We start from the raw sequence: 17,251 nt of genomic DNA, 5'->3' as shown, positions 1-17,251 counted from the left end.
AGCCCAGTGGCTTTACAGACAACTCAGGAACCCAGAGGATGCAGCCCTGCCTGCTCTCCTGGCCCCCAGGCTCACAGCCTTCTGCCTTGCTACCACCCCTGCCCACTGGGCTGCCACAAGATTCTCAACTTAGTCCCAAAATACAACTCTTGATGCTAAAGATCCCTTAAAATCTGCTCCTTCTCCACTATCCCCATCTAGCACTACTAAAGTCACTGCTAGTATCCATATCATTACCAAAGCCAGGAACCTGGAAATCATTTTTGACTGCCATTGTCTCTCCCCAGCTCAATTCATGACCAGTTCTACTGATTCCAACATACATTTCAAATCCATGCACTTCTTCCATCTTCTCTGCCACCATCTACTGAACAGCCCCAGCTTCCTAAGAGACCCCTCACTGCCACTCCAGGCCCTCTTCAATCTGTTCTCCACACAGCCCTTCCAATGGAGTTTCTAACGCTGCACATGAAACTGTGCTTAATGCTCCTTAAAGGTTCACCATGAGCAGCAGCTAAACCCTCCACTGGCTTTGGCCTCCGTGGCCTTTTTCCAGCCGTGTGAATGTGCCAAGCATTTTCCTATCTAGGCCTCCTTCTACCACCCCCAACCCCCCCAACACACACACACACACGCACACACACACACACACCATTCAGGAAGGCCTGAAGCAAGAGGGAGCAAGGTCCAGTCAAGAAACTGAATAAAGACTTTCACAGCTACCTGCAGCAGAGAGAAAGAGGCGCAGCCCAGTACAAGATGACATTGCAGGATCATTCAAGACTTGTAGGCCAACTTTAGGGATTTGGAACCTTTGCCTGAAAGCACTGGAAAGCCATTGAAGTGCTTCAGGTAAATGGGTAACATAATTAGACTTGAATGTTGAAAAAATAATGCTGGTTACAGAGTAGAAAAACAGAGGGGTGGAGAGCAGATGTGGGTATGCACCAGCCAGGCCGGCGACATGATGGGGACTCAGGAGATGACAATGTACATGAGGAAAGTGACTAAATTTTAGACCTACTTGGGATGTTAAAAAATGAGGCCAGGTGCGGTGGCTCACGTCTGGAATCCCAGCACTTTGGGAGGCCAAGGTGGGTGGATCATTTGAGGTTAGGAGTTCGAAACCAGCCTGGCCAACATGTTGAAACCCTGTCTCTACTAAAAATACAAAAATTAGCCAGGCATGGTGGTGCACACCTGTAGTCCCATCACCTCAGGAGGCTGAGTTGGGAGAATCCCTTGAACCCAGGAGATGGAGGCTGTAGTGATTCGAGACAGCGCCACTGCACTCCAGCCTGTGCAACAGAGTGAGATTCCATCTCAAAAAAACAAACAAACAAACAAAAAGGCAGCGTTTACTAGGTGAACAGAAAGGCCTGCCATGCAAGTATTACTAGAGGTATCACATTGGCTAAAATTCATTCCTAACAATAGGATCAGCTAATCAGCAGTAAAGGACTGGCCACCAATCTTTCCTGTGGAAGGAAGGAGGGGGATTACAAGGAAGGTAGAATGAAAGAAAAGAAAAGATACTGGCTCATAAATTAGGACAGAGGATGGGAAAGGGGCCAAAAATAGGAAGCAGAGGAAGTGCAAATCGTGCTGACTTTTCAACTCTGCCTAACGGCGAATCCAACGACCTTCAACTGGACTGGGAAGAACAAAAGCTATTCTCAGAAGAGCTTGTCTTCTGAGGTTGCAATTTAACATGATTAATGAAAGTTTTTATTACAAATATGCACAACTCGAAGGATATTCATTATTAAAAAAATACTAGGATCATAGAATTTTTAGAGATTAAAGGAACGTAGAGGTCACTTATCCAGACTCAGGCTCAGGATTCAGAAACTTCTCTCTACCTGTAGGCACTTCAGGAAGATTTCATCTGGAGGCTACAAAGATAGAGCCCTTCTATCCAGGTGGATAATTAAAATGTGTGAGGGTTTCAAAAGGGAACTTAAGAATTGCTAGGCAAATAAGCAGTCTCCAAAGTTTTAAAATAATGGGGAGGAGTAAGAGGGTCTAGGTTCTCCAAAATTTTTCAGCTACTTTGCCAATGAGTTTTATTTTTAAGAACGCTCAGATAATTAATGACTGATTTTAAGCCATTCATCAAAAGAGATCACTTTGGCAATAATTTTTTACCAACTTGTTTTAGGGTTAAAGAAAAAAATTCAGGCCGGGCACAGTGGCTCACCCCTGTAATCCCAGCACTTTGGGAGGCCAAGGCGGGCAGATCACCTCAGGTCAGGAATTCAAGACCAGCCTGACCAGCATGAAGAAACCCCATTTCGACTAAAAATACAAAATTAGCTGGGCATGGTGACGCATGCCTGTAATCCCAGCTACTTGAAAGTCTGAGGCAGGAGAATCACTTAAACTTAGAAGGCAGAGGTCGCAGTGAGCCGAGATCGCACCACTGCACTCCAGCCTGGCGACAGAGTAAGACATCGTCTTGCGGGGAGCGGGGGAAGAAAGAAAAGAAAAAAGAAAAAAATTCAGATGTTCCTTTTGGTTTAGGGACCAGAAAGATTTGCGTTTCTAATTTCCAAAGCTACTGCATACTTGGCTAATTCCAGCATCTGACAAAGGACCAGAAGAAAGAATATAAAAGTTTCACATATAATATTTAAGTTTCTAGAATAGTAAAGACCCCAGCTGTGTTTTCATCTCCTATAGTACGATATACTTCAGTAAGCAACTGAAAGAAAGATTTTCTCAATGATGTCTGGTCTAAACCTTAAAAAAGTAGCGGTAGCTAGCCTCCCAGAATACTGATGTGCCCTGACCTCCCCTCTTGTAGTCCTTTCCCACATTGTACCAGCTCTGGTTTGTATACTGATGGGATGGTATGCCACCTCCAAGATTAGACACTGTATTAGTCCGCTCTCATGCTGCCATGAAGAAACAACCGAGACTGGGTAATTTATAAAGGAAAGACGTTTAATTGACTCACAGTTCCACAGAGCTGGGGAGGCCTCAGGAAACTTAAAATCATGGCAGAAGGCACCTCTTCACAGGGAGGCAGGAAAAAGAATGAGTGCCAGCAGGGGAAATGCCAGATGCTTATAAAACCATCAGCTCTTATGAGAACTCACTGACTATCAGAAGAACAGTATGGGAGAAGCTGTCCCCATGATTCCATTACCTCCCACCGGGTCCCTCCCACAACATGTGGGAATCATGGGGATTACCATTCAAGGTGAGATCTGGGTGGGGACACAGCCACCAAGATACTGCTGCTTCCATCTTGGTCATTATTATATTTGTTCTCTCCCTCTCACCCCACCCACCCAGATCACTTGCTCTGGGGAGGAAAGCCACATTGTGAAAAGCCCTATGGAGACACCCACATGCTGCAGAACTGAGGCCTCCAGCCAACAGCCATGTGAGTGTGCCATTATGGAAACAGATCCTCCAGTCCCAGTCGAGCTTCAGATGACAGCAACCTCAGGAGAGATCATGAGCCAGAAGCACCCAGCCAAGCTGTCCCCAGATTCTAGAACTTCAGAAACTGTATGAGATCATAAATGTCTGTTGTTTTAAGCTGCTAAGTTTGGGGAAATTTGTTCTGCAGCCACAGAAAACTCATTCAAAAGGTGGACAAACTTTACAGGCAGTAAGGCATACAGGACCAAATTCCCATATTTCCTTCAACTCATGCCGTATTCTCACTAAAATTACATAGCTGTAACGATGCTATATATAAAATGCCCACAAAGCACTGACAAAAGCAACAGTGAAAACAACATTTTGGCAATTATCAATTAATGGCACCTTTTTCTGCATTTAGATTTCAACTAAAAAACAACTAGCCACTACCGCCACCACCAACAAAAACAAAAACTGCCAGGAGAACACTCGGGAAAATTATACCCAGTTACTTTTTTTAAAGTGACAAACCTGAAATTGAGACCTGGCTAGTATTTTGCAATTGCTGTAGTAAGTACATAAACCGTCCCTGTTTGACACTCACTTCCACATCCCCTTCATCTTTCTTTCCACTGTCACCCATCCAAGGCTCATTAACCCTCTTGCCTACTGGCCCCTCCGCTTTTTGGAATATCTAAGAATATAGGTACACATACACCAATACTTATATTCTTAGGTATCAAAAGAACTGAAGAGCTAATGGAGACAGCCCATGGTCAAATCTCCAAGGCCGTATCTTTAACAGGTATGGCTTGGATCAGTGGGTCTGTGCCAAGCAGACAGTTGATGCTTAGTAAGTGTTAGTTTCTCTCCTTACCTCCTCCACCATGTGACGAGGGAAGAGTTCCTCTTTGTGCTAACATTCAGAATTCTCCACAACAACATGCATTCATTTAAAACAAAAACGAAAAAACAAGCGTCTTGCATGTCTAGAGCAGGGGCTATTTAGCAGTAACTCGAGACAATGAAAAGTGGGACTCCTGTACACCATCTTGAGACAGGTTACACTAGAAACCTACGGAGTTCACCTAGATCTCTTCCCACTCTAGTTCTAGGTTGTTACATTGTCTCCAAATTTAGCTTTCAAGAAAGGTCTCTAATGATGTTTCTAACTTCCATAAATTACCTGAGGGGGTAAGAATTTAGTAACCAAATGCAAAGATTTATAGTAGCATTAAGTGATTTGGAATAAAGGATTAACCCTGCCAGGCAGGGTGGCTCACGCCTGTGATTCCCAGCACTTTGGGAAGCCAAGGTGGGAGGATGGCTTGAGCCAGGGCAACATCGTGAAAACTGGGCTCATGGTGAAAGCCTGTCTCTACAATAAATACAAAAATAGCTTGGTGTGGTGGTTCAAGCCTGTAGTCCCAGCTACTCGGGAGGCTGAGGTGGGAGAATCACCTGAGGCCGAGGCTGCAGTGAGCCTCCACTTCAGCCTGGGAAACAGCGCAAGACCTTGACTTCAAAAAAAAAAAAAAATTATCTCAATTCTCAGGCTTACAATTTTTCATGGAATCTCAAGCCACCTTCAGCCAAGGCAAGAATTTAGAACTTCTCTACTCTCATCTTCTACCAAGATCTCTTCACATGCCATGAAAGACTCTAAATCCTGTTTTTCTATCCTTATGTTCTAGGTCCCAAGTTCCCAAAAGATATCAAATAACTTACACTATTTTTCCACACACAACCCTGGGAAAATGTTCTGCTCCTCGGGCAGAGAGAAATCTGGCTGAGATCTCCGATAAGAGTGCTGCTTCCAGATCGCGCCATTGCACTCCAGCCTGGGTAACAAAAGCGAAACTCCGTCTCAAAAAAAGAGTGCTGCTTCCAATGGGAAGCAATGTGAATGCACAAGGAAGGAAAGCCCCAGATGTGGACAGAACAAAGCAGACAGGATGACAACTAAAACCACGCACAAGGTCTACATCTCCCTGGACGCCTTCTCCCCCGCTCCCATTTTGATCGATCCTAAAAATTACGATAACTATCATCACCCTCCTACAGTTGGCTCTGGAGCTCAGAGGATGAAAGACCGTGCTCCACTTCACAACACTGGTAAGGTCTCAGAACCTGCATCAAACCTAGGTCTTCAAACTCACCCCTCCTGTTTTTCCCAATATGCAGCGCTACCGTTCATGGTCGCCCCATTTCTGGGAACTTGGATACTGTGCTTCCATCGCTCCAGGTTTAAGCAACATTCTGAGCCTTGACCTGTTCTGAGCTTTGACATCCAAGAATCTTCCGGCTCTGCTGAGAACATCAGTCATTGACACCTCTAAAAGATTCACTACCCCCTCTTGATACTCTGTGTCCACCATCCATCCCCAAAACTTCAGAAAAAAGGTTAGGAAACCAGGACAGAGCAGAAAGTGCACTGTTCTATAAGGGCTGAAGACGAGTCACCGGTAACCCAGATGAGCAATCAGCCAAGTCTGTTCCACAGCCACTTCACTCAGTCCGCCAGGCACAAGCACTTCTCTCCAGAAGACTCCGCCTGATAAGAACACCAAAGTTCCAACGTTCCTCGTTGGAAATGAGCACACAGAGGACACTGCTCATACATAAGCAGTGTGGACGCAGCGAGCTCCGCGCCCCGCAGCCCTGCGCCGAGTACGGATAACCTCACACCCCCACAGGCGGCGAGAACCGGGGCGGCGATGCCCGGTCCAGGCTCAGTCCAGGCGCTTCCCCTGAAAGTCCTTTTGCCGCTGGCCCCTATCAGAAAGGAGGCACAGGGAGAAGCTGGCGGAGAAACAATTTCATGCTCATCTGCAAGACAGGACCAAAACCAAACCTCAAACCGAAGCCCTTCAGGAACACCGCCCCGCTCACGGCGAGCGCAAGTTCCGAGGGCAGTAAGTTTCTGCAACACTTCCCAGCCCTGCCCCTGCCCAAGCCGCAGCCGGGGGGCTGAGGAAGTGGACAGTCCCGGGCCGGAGGCCCGCGGCAGGAAGTAGAAGCAGAGCCATCTGCGGGATAGCGAAGGAACGGCGGCGACAAGGGAGAGGCGGAGGCCGCCCCCACTTCCTCAGCCCCGGGCGGCCCCGGAGGCCGAGGCTTCCCCAGGGAGCCCCCCGGAGCGGAGCGGGGCCGCTGCTCGGGCGTCGCCCTCCACCAGCCTCGGGACGCGACGTGTCCTGCCGCCGCCCGGCCACAGCCCGGCACGGAAGACGCAGGAGCAGGAGGCTGCGGGCGCGCGGCTCACCCTACTCCCCAGTCCGCCGCGCCTCACCCCGCCCGGGGCCCGCGGGCGCCGCGCCCTTACCAGGGACCCGTCCTGTCGCCTCCGCTGTCCGCACCCGGCCCGCCGCTCTTAAACGCGCACCGCCCCCTCCCGGGGCCGGACCCCAGCCGTCCTCCGCCGATTTGTCATTGAGCAGCCCGGCTCGCTTCCCCACCCCCCGAGCGCGCCCCTGGCGTCGCCTAGGCAACCCCTCCTCTCGAGAGCGCGCCCTCGCTTCCGTTCTCGCCCTCTCCTCGGAAGCCACGCCCATCGAGGGGCTTCCAGCCAATCCGAGGCGAATCTTCCAAGCCGCGGGCGGCCGGGGAAGAGGTTTCTCCAATGAGAAGCAGCCTCACGCAGAAGGGGCGGGCCCGGCGCTCCTGCCCCGCCCCCCTCTATTTCCTTCTTTCCCCGGCAGACGCGCGGCTCGCAACCCTGCTGGTGTGGCGGAGCTGCCGGCCTGCCCGCTAGGGCGGGTGCGGGCGGGCTAGGTGGGGCGCCAGTTGTGGGACTCAGGCCAGGGCCAGGACGAAGTAATGGAAAGCAAAAGCGAAGGACAGACCTGATCACACAGAAACCGAAGAAAATTACGAGGTGGCGAAATGTGCTTGAGCGCAGCGTTGGGGACGCCGCCAGGGGGTCCTGGGGCGGGACTCCACCTGCCGCCACCACTCGCTTCGCTGATGACATCCCATTAGCAGTAATGGAGCTACTCAGTGCATCGCAGTGACTGGACCCAAGCCGCCTACAAGGGCCAGAATCCCACCCCAGCCATAGGCTCGATGCAGAAGTGCAGTGGGCAAGCTCCTGGCCAACAGGTTTTCTCCCGCCAAAGCTCGGGAACATGTAATTTTGTATCCGATAGAGCTTCATTTCGGTGGATTTTTTCCTCCCTAACTACCTCCGCCTCCACAGGTTTTGTGGCCCTGCTGACTCCTACGCAAACCTCGTGCGCGTCACAAGGCTTCGCAACTAACAGTTTAAATGTCCGCCACTCTTATCTCTAAGAAGGAAGGCCGGGCGTGGTGGCTCACGCCTGTAATCCCAGCACTTTGGGAGGCCGAGGCGGGTGGATCACGAGGTCAAGAGATCGAGACCATCCTGGTCAACATGGCGAAACCCCGTCTCTACTAAAAATACAAAAAATTAGCTGGGCACGGTGGCGCGTGCCTGTAATCCCAGCTACTCAGGAGGCTGAGGCAGGAGAATTGCCTGAACCCAGGAGGCGGAGGTTGCGGTGAGCCGAAATCGTGCCGTTGCACTCCAGCCTGGGTAACAAGAGCGAAACTCCGTCTCAAAAAAAATAAAATAAAATAAGGAAACCATATGCAATGTGATATCCATGGCTGCTAGCACAGTGTAATTAATTCTTTCATTGTTGATAATCATAAGTTAGGATGCATGTGTACCGTATTGGAGGCTTTGGGCCATGATTAGATTGCTATGTATAACGACCAGATTCAGCCTCTCTATCAACATCAATATGAAAAAGCACAGAAGCTTTATCTTAGTGACCAACTTAACAACAAAAAAAATGCAATCAGAAGAATATCCTAGTGTTAGCCTACTATTTTAAGTATTCTGTTTTTACCCTTCTCATTCACATTTAAAACTTTCATTGAGTGCTAATTATATGGCAGACACTCTGCTAGGTACAGTAAGGAGATGGGGTAGGAGGCTTCTCAAAGAGGAAGCTCTCTAGTATTTATAACCCAGAAGAGGAATCAGACCCGAACCTTTTCTTACGGAGTAACAAGTGCACAGGTTTGGAGCCTGGAAGCATAGGATTAAAGGAGGGCTACACCTTATGACTGCAATTACTTAATTAGGAAGCTACTTCTGTGGGCTTTAGTTTCGCCAGTTGCCCAAAAGCAGCACCTCTACACTGTAGATATGAAGATTTACATGAGAGTCCACACAGATCTCTCAGTACAGTGCTAGGAACTTGGTAAATGCCTCACAAATGTGAGCTTACATCATGATTGCCAGCAGAGGTCACGATGTACAGTCAAGTGTGTGATCACCAACCTGGCACAGCCTTTCCTCCCAAAGCCCATCTGTATCAAGTGTGACTGCCTGGTGGAAAGGGCCTGCTGTGGGGGTACCCTTTGTCAAATGCAAGTATAGACAGGAGAGCAGCTGCAGCAGCCTACCCAGGTGGAAAGGGTATTGTAATTGAGAGAAAAGGGTCAGAAATCAGGTCACAGGCCAGGATTCTCCTGTTCCCACCCGCCCCCCATCCCCCAGGACCCACGGCAGCTGCAGGAGGTTTCCCCCACATTTCCTGGGGTGCTGAAGTGCCATTCCTTTGCATGGGTAACAGGATGCACTGGGCTTTCTGAGCAATACTGCACTCATTCTCTGCCTGCCTAGAACTCGGAGGGGTCTGACTGGGACTCTTCCAGCAGGATCATCTGTTCAGATTCTGGATATGCCAGACCCTGAGCTGTGTGGCAGATTCAGAGAGGAGTGGCAGAACCCTTTTGGCAGGGCTGTCTCACACAGGACACCAACAGGGGGATACGTGTCCCAACAGGAGAAGGGCACTGAGAGGCCACCAGCCTCGGCTGCCTCTAAGATGGCTCATGCCAGGTCTCAGGGGACCTCTTGTCTGCTGAATTTTGCTGCCAGAACTCTGACTCCTGGCAGAGCCAGGGGCTTGAGCAGCAGAAACACAAAATCTCCAGCAGGACTCCGTAAGGATGCTCTAAACGCCTGCAGCCATGGAAAGAGCATTCTAGACACTCCATCCTTCTAAAGTATTTATTGATTGCTGTGGGAGTCTTTAGTGCTGTGTGACAAACATTTCTACTCCTCTCTCCTGGGCACTGGGAACTTCCTAGCCCTGTAGTTGGGTGGAGTCATGTGACTAGCTCTAACCAATCACTTGTGAGCAGAAATGACACATAAATCATTTCTAGGCTGGAGAAGTTAATTGCCAATATAAGACCCTCCAGAGCTCTCTCGTCCTTGGTATGGCTACTGAGAATGTTAGGAAATGTGACTGCTCCATCAGCCAGGGATTCTACAATAAGCACAGGCCCCCTGGCAACCTGTGATGGACACTTAGCATGACTGAGAAATAAGCCCTTATGATTTGAAGATACTAAGATGTGTGAGTTTGTTACTGCACGTAGCTTAGCCTGCTTTGACTGATGCAAGGTGAACAACTCAGACAAAAGGATAGAGAAGAGGCCAGTAAACAGAAAAGCACCCCAATAATTACAAATTGTGTCATTACAAATTATTTTAGACTGGGTGGTCAAAAACGGTCTCTCTTGGGAGGTGACATTTAAGCTAGGACCTGAAGGATGAGAAAAATCAATCTTGGCAAAAGTTGAGGTTGGGAGGAAGGACAGGAGAGTGTTTCAGGCAGAGGCACAAGCCTGTGCAAAGTCCTGAAGCAGAAGAAAGCTTGGTACTGCTATGAATGGCCAGGAGGTCTGGAACGGTGAACAGGGGAACGTGAGTTACACAGGGCTGGAAGGGGAGGCAGGAGGCAGATGATACAGGGGTTTCTAGGTTATACAGAAGCGTTTGGAATTTACTCCTAGTGTGGTAGAAACTGCTGAAGAGGTTTGTTATGGTTTGGATGTGTATTCCCTCCAAACCTCATGTTGAAATGTAATCCCCAGTGTTGGAGGTGGGACCTGGTAGGGGGTGTTTTGATCATGGGGGCAGATCCCTCATGAATGGCTTAGTGCTAGCCCCTTGTCGATGAGTGAGTTCTTGCTATGAATTCACATGAGGTCTGGTTGTTTAAAAGTGCGTGGCACCTCCCCACCCATTCTCATCCCCGCTCTCAGTATGTGATGCGCCTGCTCCCCCAATGCCTTTCACCATGACTGGAAGTTTCCCGACGCCTCCCCAGGACCAGATGCCTGTGCTATGCCTCCTGTATAGCCTGCAGAAACATGAGCTAATTAAGCCTCTTTTCTTTATCAATTACCCAGTCTCAGGTATTTCTTTATAGCAACACAAAATGGACTAACACAAGGTTCCAGCCAGGAGGCTGACATGCTTTGACTTTGGTTTTAAAAAGATTACTCTAGGTCAGGCGTGGTAGCTCATGCCTGTAATCCCAGCACTTTGAAAGGCCAAGGAGGGTGAATCTCTTGGGGCCAGGAGTTTGAGACCAGCCTAGGCAACATAGTGAAACCCCATCCCTATAAAAAAATACAAAAATTAACCAGACAGTGGTGCACACCCAGTGGTCCCAGCTACTGGGGAGGCTGAGGTAGGAAGTTGAGTGAGTCCAGGAGGCAACGGTTGAGCCCAGGAGGCAGAGGTTGCAATGAGCTGAGATCGTGCCACTGCACTCCAGCCTGGACGACAGAGCAAGAAGCTATCAGAAAAAAAGAAAAACAAAATCACTCCAGCTGTGGTGGGAAGATTGGGCTGTGAGGGGTGGATGTGGAACCAAGGTTAGGATGCTGTTCCAGGGGTCCATGCGCAGTGGAGTCCAGAGGGCTAGAGAGGGTCATCAGCTCTCAGATCACAGATTTGGAGAGACTGCGGGAGGAAGGGAGCAAGAGAGCTGAAGACCAAACAGGACAGTCTTCCTGCCAAACCCCAGAGGAACCAGAGGCAGGGTTTGAAGTTGGGATTCCTAGAGGTGCTTTGACAACAGGGAGATGGGTGCTCAAAAGCCAGAAAGGATATGGTGGAGGGCGTGGAGAGGGACAGCTGACAGATTTCCCAGAACATCAGCCAGCAGTAGAGACTTGCTTCCATAAGCTGGCAGGAGTGTATATATAGGTAGCATTATTAGAAAGAGGCCCGGCAAGCTCCTGTGGGCATCCCTGTGGGCATCTGATCTTTGGTGACTGCATCAATTAGAAAAGAAAAAGGGCTGCCAATCTACAGATGGGGGAACAGCCATTGTCACCTGCTGATGGTTCTGGACAGGCGCTACTCCAAGCCACCACAGCAAGAGGAGCTCGCCTTCACCCTTCTCTCAGCTTTCCAGTCTGCGTTTCACCACCCCTCAGTGCCCAGAGGTTCTCGCCTCACTTCCTGCTGTGTGGTCCTGTTCTCAGGCACGGGGTTGTACAGGCTCCGTCACATGCAGGAATAAATGGCTAGTTACAGCTCCACGTGTACCCACTCCTTCCTGGGCACTTGATGAAAACCCGAAGTTCTAGGCTGGGGGAGGTCTTTACGGGAGGACCTAAGATCTTTAATTCACATCACTAGGATGGAGGGATCTACCCCTCATCCAAAAAAAGCTCAGACTCCTGAGTTCTCACGCAAAGCGCCAGGTAAGGGCAGTGCGTCACAGGAACCCTCCTTGAGATCCTGAGCAGTAGCCCCGAGCCTGTCTTTTCTTGCAGCCCTTTGCAGGGAGCTACCAAAAAAAAAACTCCTGCCCATTGCTGATTCCCAAACAGATTCAAAAGCTTGACTCTGTTTCTCAGTTTAGTCATTGCCGCCATAACAGACTTACTAGGGGCTTTGAAAACCGCTTTTCCCGTTGTATTGATGGCTTCTCTTTCCCCATCGCCATCTCTCTAGGTGGTCCCTGCAGCCCAGCCAGCCAGCCGGCAGTCACTCACCAGATGTTCCTGGGAATTGCTGTCTTAGGAAGTCAGAGGCCTAAGTCATTTGCTAAAGGAGAAGCTTTCATGGTCCAACAGAAACAAATCTACTTGGAAAACACATTAGGAAAAAAAAACTCATGCGTTTCAACGTCAATTTTAAAATATTGAATTAGCTGGACTTACCTTTCTGCCGTCATAGTTGACAAAGTGTTACCTCCCAGAAATGAAGTCAAGCGTGTCCTGTAACTGAGACGTACGCCTTCCTCGATATTGCTCATCCCCACTGCCTGCCTGCTCCTGGCCTCCCCCTTCCCTCTGGCCGCAGACGCATGCTCCGTGCTTCCCACAACCTGCGCAGGAACAACTGCCGCCGATCTGGTACCGACCTCCAGGTAACCAGATAAAAGCCACCACGGGGTGACAGCTACGAAGTACTCCGTTGTGAGATAAAACGAGATTCAAGTGTCTAGATTCTGCGATGAGCTCTTCCCAAAGTGAAATATGATTTGCAGCCTACCAGGAAGCCAGCCTCATCCAAGAGCATGACCCGACCCTGCTCAGTCCCTCCCTCCCTCCCTCCTTCCCCAGCTAGGCTGTCCTCCTGATAGCATCTCAAGGTCTTCCCTACAGGGACTGTACTTGGCCACAGGCGCTCTCTCACCCTCCCCATGACCTCTGCTGCCCTTTAAACATCAGAGCACCTGAGGGTCCAGTCCAACCACCTGCTCTTCCCTGGGGAAGCACAGTCACACCTGCAGCCCACCCATCCTCCATGCTGACTGCGCCCAGGTGGATTCAGGTCCTGGGCCCAGGGGTGCTCCTGATCTGCAGAGGCACATGACCCTAGCAGCTAGCCCGCTCTGGGCGGCTGGACAGACAGGCAGACAGACAATGAGGACATGAAGACCGGAGTTAGGAAGGGCGAGGAGGAATGAAAGGATGTTGGCTGGAGGCCTGTGGCTGGCTTGGCACTGTCAGATGCTGGACTGTGATCTCCTGGCCCCTCACAGCAATCCTCACTTCATAGAGGAGACCCTGGACCTCAGAGAGTCAAGAGGTCACAGAGGCCTGACGGCCCGTTAGTCACTGCTTACTGCCGGAGGCTGATTCTAGGACTAGGATGGGGTGGGGGGTGAGTGCACTTCAAAGGGAAAGTGGATACCTCTCTGTCTCCCAAGCCCATCCCCCTTCCTCCTCCAGCCCTCAGGAGGGGCAGCACCATGGGCCACCCCAGGACTGGGATTGGCCTCTCAGCAAAGCCCCGTGCAGCCTCTGTCACTTTGTCCCACCCACAAATGCCAAACCCCTCACTGGTGAATTTTTATGAGCAGCACTTTTTAAATCGTGACTTTTTTTTATAGACAGCCCTATTCCTTCCCTGCATCTGCTCCAGAGAGCAGGAAGGCCAAAGGGTCAGAGGCTTGAGGAATGCAGGGTGGTGTGGGGGTGAAAGGACACCCCTCAGAAGGTCCCAGACCCTAGCTCCACCAGGAGGTAAGACCACCAAGCCAGTGAAATGCTCATCTCTGGGTTGGGGATCAAAGGGCGATTCCCCTTCCTAGAATACATTTTTCTATTGGGTTTTAATTTTTTACAATGGCCAAGAAGAACTCTGGCAGACAGGAACACAAATAAAGCACCAATGACATTGGTGTGGGCTCCAAGGTGGGATGGCAGCATCTCTGGCAGGTCCCACTGAGGCCCGGTCCCCACTGGGAAAGCTCCAGATGCAAGGGCTCAGGGCTCCCTCCCCTCCACGCCCTGCCCTGGGGGAGGGGTGCACATGGGGACTCCTTGCACAACCTGTGCAGGCAGTAAATCCAGCCTCAGCCTCGGCACTCAGGCCATGAATCACAGAAAGCTCTGCAGGCAGCTGCACACACCCGGCTCCTGCAGCACACCAGGAAGGCGGACTGGCAGGAGGTCCGATTCCTGCTCTCTGCTGCTGGGGCCCCGAAGCTCTCTGCCCTGACCCCAGACAGGTAGGAGAAGAGGCCCAGAGCTCAGCAGGCCCTGAGGGACTTAGGGCAGGTGTGGCCATGAGGACCCTCTCAAGTGACACAATGGTGCACTCCTCCCCTCCCCTCAGCAGTTCAGGATCTCACCACACCAGGTCCTGGACCTAGCACATCACTGACAGCCTGAGAGGGAGCTGTGATTTCCTCTTTACAGGTGAGGCCCGCAGGTTGAGAGTTCAATGTCATTCCAAAATCACAGAGGTGGACCAAGCCTGAAACCAAGCGTGCCCGACAACCATATCCGCACTCCCTGCCCCAGTCCACCACCTTCCCCTGCATGCTGCAAAACTGTGTGACCTCTAACGGGTCACCTCCCCTCTCCAGACCTTTGTGTTCTCATCTGTAAAGTGACAGTCCGTCAACGAGTCCATGCTGAGCCCCTGCTCCCCGCAGGAACTGTGCCAGGCACCAGTGGCCAGAAAACTGTGGCTCGAAGGTCCCACGGCTCTCCCTCTTCCTGAATGTGCACTCAGCACCAGGGCACACAGAAGAGGCAGAGACCACGTGGGGGAATCCCTCATACACCTTAGGCAGAGCCAGCTCAGCTCCCTGACTGTTGGAACTCCTGGCCTCCCGCACTCCTGCTCCCACCACGTCACAGCCTGAAACCGCCTCCAGGAACTTGGAGGAGTGGCTGGTGTCTAAAAGTTGCCTCTGGACAATCTCTTCCCAGATCACCTGATGCCTGAGCATGGGAAACGGGTCCTTTGGCTAACCAGAGCGCATATCTATGAATTCTTTTCATCCCTCCTAGCAGCTGCGGAGTTATACATCAAAGGGGCTGCCACAGCATCTGGCCCACAGTAGGTCTTAACAAACATCTGTCCATGGATGAACGGACAGATAAGTGGATGGATGGATGAGGGAGCAGCTGGAAGGGTGATTAGGAGACTCAAGGATGAAGGGGTGCTATTCATGAACTGGGGTGCCCTGGTGAGGTTGGCCTGAGGTGGTGGACATAGGAAAGGATGCTTGTAACCACAGGGCTATCTGGAGGCCTTGGTGACACAGGCAGGAGGTCGGGGAGGCCCATGCAGAGCTCAGCTTACTGGCCACAGCTTACTGATCGCTGAGGTTCTGCGACACACAGCACACTGGCAGGCACAGAGGCCGTGAGCCATCATGGCAGGTAATGACAAACCCTTGCTACCTGCCTGGTAAGCCCACACTGAGCAGTGGCTCCACCCTAGACTGCACCGTATGTCTCAGCAGAGCTGGGACTGGCTGGGCCTGGGCCTGATGTCCAATAACATGGTTCGGTCCTGTGCCCCCACCCAAATCTCATGTGGAACTCAATCTCCAATGTTGGGGTTGGGATGTGGTAGGAGGTTGGATCCTGGGTGTGGATTTCCCCCTTGCTGTTCTCATGATAGTGAGTTCTCACAAGATCTGGTTGTTTGCAAGTGTGCGTCCCTTCCCCACTTTGCTCTCTCTCTCCTGTTGCCATGTGAAGATGTGCCTGCTCCCCCTTCACCTCCTGCCATGATTGTAAGTTTCCTGAGCCTTCCCCAGCCATAGTTCCTGTATAGCCTATGGAACTGCGAGTCAATTAAACCTCTTTTCTTTATAAATTACCCAGTCTCAGGTAGTTCTTTATAGCAGTGTGAGAACAAACTAATACAGCCAATGTCTATGGCAGGCCCTGGTCCTGTCTAGGGTCAGCAGGCCCTGGAACACCCAGAGCATCATCCACTGCCCCTTCTCTAGTGGGCACAGCCCCAAGACTAGAGTTGCCACATGAAATACCAATACAGGCCGGGCGCAGTGGCTCACGCCTGTAATCCCAGCACGTTGAGAGGCCGAAGCGGGCAGATCATGAGGTCAAGAGATCGAGACCATCCTGGCCAACATGGCGAAACCCTGTCTCTATTAAAAATACAAAAATTAGCTGGGTATGGTGGCGCATGCCTGTAGTCCCAGCTACTTGGGAGGCTGAGGCAGGAGAATCGCTTGAACCCAGGAGGCAGAGGTTTTAGTGAGCTGAGATTGTGCCATTGCACTCAAGCCTGGCGACAGAGTGAGACACCATTGGAGCGGGGTGGAAGAAATACCGATGCAATACAGGGGCCATACTTAGATGAAGAATAATGCGTTTTCATATCTGAAATTCAAATTTAACTGAGTATCTTGTATTTTTATTGGCAAAATCTGACAACCCTACCCAAGCCCAGGCATCTCTAGGTGGGCAAATCTCTGGGGCCCACACCCACCAACACCGTGAAATCCCCCAACTGCTGAGAGGAGAGGCCAGAGTGGCAGGCCCAAGAAACAGCTCTCAGATACGAAAAGATCCCCCAGTGAGGACAGCTGGGGGCTCCAATGAGACAGTATATGGCAGCTCTCCCGCACCAGGAGGATGGAGGGAGGTGCTTCCCAGGCCCTGCTCCTCCCCTGGCTCCGGCTGCACGTGCCCTTTTCCCAAAGAATCCCACACAGCCTGTTCCCACCCAGCAGAGCCCTGGGAAGGGCTGGGGCGAGAGTGGTGGCCCAGCCATTTCCCACTTCCTCCTCTAAGAAGCCTTGTCCATGACTCATGCCTCCCTGATCTGTCCATGTATTTTCACAACCAATTACAGGGCCCTTGTCCTTTTCCATTGTCTTGTGTGCCTGAGGGCTCCCAGCTGAAATCAGAAGCCCCAGCCAGCAGACTGAGTGCCAGTCCTACAGCTCAGCACAATGCAGGAAACCAGCGCTCACCTGAGACATAAAGACCAGTGAAAGATTTGAGCAAGAAAAGGCAAGCCTCTGAGCCACCGCTCCTGTGTCGGAATGAAGGGAGCTCTCTCACAGAGGCTGATGGGAAGATTACACAATACAACGCCAAGGGCTCCTTACCAGTTTGGCCCATAAGAGCCCGTTAGTCCACGTCCATTTCCTTTATTTACTTTTTTAAAAAACAGAGATGGGGTCTTGCTGTGTTGCCCAGACTGGTCTTGAACTCATGGCCCCAAGTGATCCTCCTACCTTGGCCTCCCAAAGTGCTGGAATTACAGGCATGAACCACTACAGGCCACTTTATTTTTTGTTTTGTTTTA

At 50.9% G+C, this 17,251-nt stretch overlaps 1 protein-coding gene across 2 annotated transcripts in view; it reads right to left on the bottom strand.

The window, feature by feature from the left end:
- Nucleotides 1-6,780, bottom strand: part of RALB (RAS like proto-oncogene B) — a 43,721-nt gene extending 36,941 nt beyond the window's left edge. The window contains exon 1 of one of the 2 annotated variants that reach the window (XM_012468371.3): nt 6,701-6,780. The gene's annotated coding sequence lies outside the window, so the exon portion shown is untranslated. The remainder of the gene's footprint in view (nt 1-6,700) is intronic. The other variant, XM_012468370.3, reaches the window with a different exon arrangement.
- Between the last annotated feature and the right edge of the window lie 10,471 nt (nt 6,781-17,251).

Source organism: Aotus nancymaae, unplaced genomic scaffold (assembly GCF_030222135.1).
Source record: "Aotus nancymaae isolate 86718 unplaced genomic scaffold, 86718_ANA_hifiasm-v0.15.2.pri h1tg000029l, whole genome shotgun sequence".
Lineage (NCBI taxonomy): Eukaryota > Metazoa > Chordata > Mammalia > Primates > Aotidae > Aotus > Aotus nancymaae.
Note: the sequence above shows the minus strand (reverse complement) of the source record. Positions and strands in the feature narration are given on the sequence as shown.